The sequence below is a fragment of the Palaemon carinicauda genome, chromosome 8 (assembly GCF_036898095.1).
Source record: "Palaemon carinicauda isolate YSFRI2023 chromosome 8, ASM3689809v2, whole genome shotgun sequence".
Lineage (NCBI taxonomy): Eukaryota > Metazoa > Arthropoda > Malacostraca > Decapoda > Palaemonidae > Palaemon > Palaemon carinicauda.
The window spans coordinates 149,696,417-149,701,359 of NC_090732.1; positions in this window are offsets into that span (position 1 = coordinate 149,696,417).

Genomic DNA, 4,943 nt, shown 5'->3' on the forward strand with positions numbered 1-4,943 from the left:
CTACCGGCTGTATCTGGATTGCTGTGACGATTATGGCTATGATTGGTCGTTCTCTTCTGACGTCATGAGGTCGCACCCTACAATGCCGGTGAAGCCTTACAATGCCCGCAGGGCATGCATCAGTTGGGCCTAACAAATCATACGGATAAGTTGTAACAATTATTGCCCCTTTGAGTGCCATAACCAAAACCCTCACTTTTAGACTTAGAGATTATCTTGGACTTTTATATTGCCTTTGAAAACTGTACTAACGTAGATAATAAGTCTTCGTCCCATGACCGTTATTCTCGCAAGTTGTTTTTTGTAAATCGCTACCATGAATTGAAGAGCACGTATTTTATTTAAAAAACATTGAAAGATTGAAATTTATAGACTTAATTAAAAGTGCTCAGACCTGTGTATGATTTATTGTGAAAATATATTGCTCAATAAAAATTAAACTTTGTCTAACACACCTCTTGAATATTAATGATTTAATTAATTGCCATTGTCGTGACAGGCCTATGGGAAACGTCCCTAACTGGCGATCGCCGATCAGGAGGTCAACTCCTACTCAAACTCGAGCTAAGCTTGTGAGCTAAGCATGTGGATTTTGATGGAGCCTATAAGTCTACCTGCTGAGTCATTAGCAGCCATTGCCTGGCCCTCACTGGTCTTAGCTTGGGTGTAGAGGTGGCTTGGGCACTTATCATATGCACACATGGTCAGTATCTAGGGCATTGTCCTGCTATAGTCAAACCAATCGGTGGTGCCGCTGGGAAGAGCTCTTTGCCAAAAATCTATTGTGTCCGAGCGCTAATACTAATAGTTCATTTTTCTTTAAAGGAAGTACTCTTTAGAGACAAGTCAACAACAATAAAGGCAGATGGAGACATTAATAGCTATACAAAGGCAAATATCGTATATCCCCTCACCCTTTCTCTACAAATGTACTATCGTGAACTAAAGTTGGTTCCCTTAGACCTCCAGAGAGTGAACACGAATCTCCTGACTATGAATCACCGAAGCTTTTGAACAAATAAATCATGGAAAACCCAATAGATGGCGCACCGCAAGGACGTTGGACGCAGAGGAAAAGGATTTTTTTTTTTTTTTTGAAGCATTGAGTAAAGTCTCCATATTCTGATATCGTTATTAAGTGATAGATGATTTTGTTGTTTTTGACGGTACTGGGTTTGCGTGTAAAATGTGCAGTTAACGAAATATGCTAGAAAAATATGAGAATAAAATTATGCTTACGATATCTACAATCTTGAATTGGTGTTCTCATATATTATCGTATCTTATCAACAGAACTGACCAACCAAGGGTCATTACAAAACATTTTAGCTTAAATGTGTACGGAAGTGTTATATAATCTGCAAGTCGCCTATCGTAAAAAGAAAAAAATTTTTAGAAGCAGGTCAGCAATTTTTTTTTTTATTTAACTTGCGTAATTAATGTAGTAACCACAAACTGCAGTTTCATATGAAAATATTCATAGATCTGTCATATTGTGTAATTGGGCCAACATTCTGAGCGAAGGTGGGCGATATGGGGTATGGCAACCGAATGGGATTTTAGAAACTAAAATTATTACCATACTCATTTTCTTTCAAAAATATAATATAAAGTTTAGATATTTCCACGAATGTAATATTTCCATATTATGTGACAAGATAGAAAAAATCAGAGGATTATTTTAAGAGCACAGAAATAAAAACGGGAACAAAATATGAGAGAGTGTATGTTACTGGGAAAGTGGCAATCTAAATTACGTAAAAATCAAACGATCATTTCAGTGATTGTTGTTTGACAGTTTAATAGGTGGTGTAAGGTTACGATAATGTAAACGAGCTAAGAAATTAATATTTTTTTACTAGTTCAATTGCGAGTATTGTTAATGAAATTTAGAATGCAATGGTCATGAACACTTTTAATCTACAAACAATATAACAGAGATGACACTTTTTAACACTGGAAAGGTATGATGGGTCGTATGCGACCCCTACAGCATTTTCATAACCTGTTTTTTCCCCATAAATCATCAGCTGTCTCAAATATGGAAGTGATCGACCTGCAAGGGGTGACTAGTCGACATGCCATTGTCTGCTTTAGGACTGATTTCCGTCTAACTTCCCTCCTTCCCCGTTTTTTCACCCCCCAGGGGTCGACCTCGACCCTGACATACCTTTATAGGGGTAAGTGATCAAACAGTAAAGTTATTACATAATTATAAATTGTCGAACAGTGTTGATACTTGTTTGGTTCTTTATAGTTGGAAAGTGTGGATGGATGGTGTGTCTACCACATGCATGACATTGGTTTTGGCTTAGATGCCATATATTGCCATGAGGTCCATTTTCCCTCAAATGCTAATTTCTGAATTTTTTGTATTTTTTGCAAATTTGATTTTTTTCTATTTATTTTGAATTTATCTTCAATAATGGCCAGCAGGCAGTATTCCCTCGGCATGGATGTCATCAACACACTTCTAATGGAGTTAAAAAGAGATGTTGATGATAATATGGAGTTTGCAACCCCATTCTTCATTTCAAGTGGTAGATTGGGCTGTAAGAGTTGTTGCGGTCTGCGGCCATTTTGTTGACATACCCGAAAGGTAAGTTGGCATATCTCTATATATTCTTGTTCTGTATAGAATGTGATATTTTGGTATATTTTAATGCATAAATATCATATTTTATAGGAGATATAATGATTTTCATAAGAAATTTACATTGTGAAACTAGGCCGTCAAAAAATGACCTTTAGATTTCGCCCCTGATATAACAGTAAATTACATCTTAGTGCACATTTTATTATGTATTTCTGTTCTTGGATAATATGAGTTTATTCTATAAAAAAAATTAGCCTCTTCCTATTTCATTTGGGTACCCAAAAAAATTCATGAAATTTGGACAAATATTTTTGGCCAAAAAAAGTTACCCTTTTTTTCTCATTTCAGATCTTGACTTCTATGGGTCCAACTCATTTCCAGCAATTACAAGCTGTTGCTTTGCCATCTAAGAAGGTGTCTCTAAAGGGATTTATGTGTATATGTATATTTCTATTTTTTGTGAATATTTACGTCGTCTTTTTTTTTGTATACTTAAATTTTTAATATATTTCTAATAAATAGTTATTTTGCAGATGGGTATCATTTATATTTTCATTAGTTTTTAGCATTCTTTGAAGTATTTTTAGCAAGTCAAACAATACAGATTGATGCATAACTAAATTTTTCCTGAATTTTTTTCGGAGTCGGGGTCGTGCGCGACCGAGTATACCCTTAAAGGGGTGTCCGAGGAGCGTAACTATCCAGGGTTAAATCAACATGACCATTTGCACCAAAGTTTATGAAGCTACCCAGGGCTGTGAAAGGTAAACCTTTTGTAGGTTACTTCAGACACACTGCAGCCAGTCTTGTTACACACCCTACCTTCTGCTGCTATTGACCAGAGCCACGCGGGACTCCGAAAAGTTGTAGGCTGAAAATCCTTCCATAGACAATGCTTTTATTCCAGTATTTGAGATAATGAAGGAGACATCTCTAATAAATTAGTGTATATAGATTTATCACTCTACCATAACAGCAATGCCCGAGGGACGCACAAATTCCACAGAGGTGATTGCTGAACGAGGAAGAATTATCGGATTATGAGAAAGTGGACTGACAGTGGCAAACATTTCTCACCGAATTGGGAGAAGCACCAAAATGGTCAGGAAGGGGATCGCCCGGTGGTAGGAGGAGGGCTCCGTGAAAACAAGGCCTCGAAGTGAAAGGCCACGTGCAACCTTGCCCAGGATAGAGGCCCAGATTGTAGCAGCCTGTAAAATGCATCCTATGAGGACATCGGTTCACAATACTAGAAATCTGAGGTTAAATTGCCATCCTATGACCTTGAGATGAAGATTCAATGAAGCAGGGATTCGCTGTCATATCCCATCATACAAGGGAATGCTTAATCCTGCACACAAAGAATGTTGCCTTGTGTTTGCTTTGGAACACCTTCCGCATGACGAAAATTAGTGGAAAAATACAATCTTTACTGATGAGAAGGTGTTTCAGTCAGTGGCAGCCCGAGCTAGGCATTGTTGGGGGCGACCTAACACACGCTATCAGGAGAATCACATCCATCACCGAGCGATGAGTGGCAGAGTGGCAGTATCATTCGGGGAATAGACGTGGGGATATGGTCCTGGCGAACTTGTCAAGATAGATGTCCTCATCACAGGAGAAATATACGTTGAAATCTTGGAGCAAGTGTTACTTCTAACAGTTCGGACAATGGTAGTTTCTGCTCCTGGTTTAATAAAGTTGGTCCACGATCAAAGTCCCACCCATAAGAGCCGTGTGGTAAGTAACTGGCTACAGGATCATCCTGAAATTGAAGTTTTGGAGTGGCCATCGAAAGGATGCTACTTGAACCAAATTGAACACCTTTGAGCTATGGTGGTTAGGGAATGGGACGTTGGGGAGCAGCGTACCCGCCAGGCATTAGAAACTAAACCGAATGATCTGTGGGAGTGTGTCCGCTACTTTGCATGAATCTTTTAGATTCTATACCAAATCGTCTGCGTGAGGTCATCGATGCAGATGGAGGTTGGACATCATACTGAAGTCTTGTGTGTAAATACTAATAAAATATTAACAAATAATATGATTTTTAGTAAACTACCTTTTACTTCACTGCTAATTAATACAAAATGTTCTGGAAGATCGTTTATGATACAAAGCTCAAATCAAATATAATTCTACGTTCTTCGTTCAATGAAAGTTATAATGTCAAAATCAAATTAATGACAAAAAAAAAAAGAAAAAAAATCAACTTGGTAAATTGCTAAGGAATTTTCTAACACACTATATGAAAACAATAAAGAGGTTTTAAGAATAACTTTTAGTCAAAGTTATCTTTAGATTTTGTAAAGAAAAGACATTTTCAATATTACTGGAAGTTGTTTTT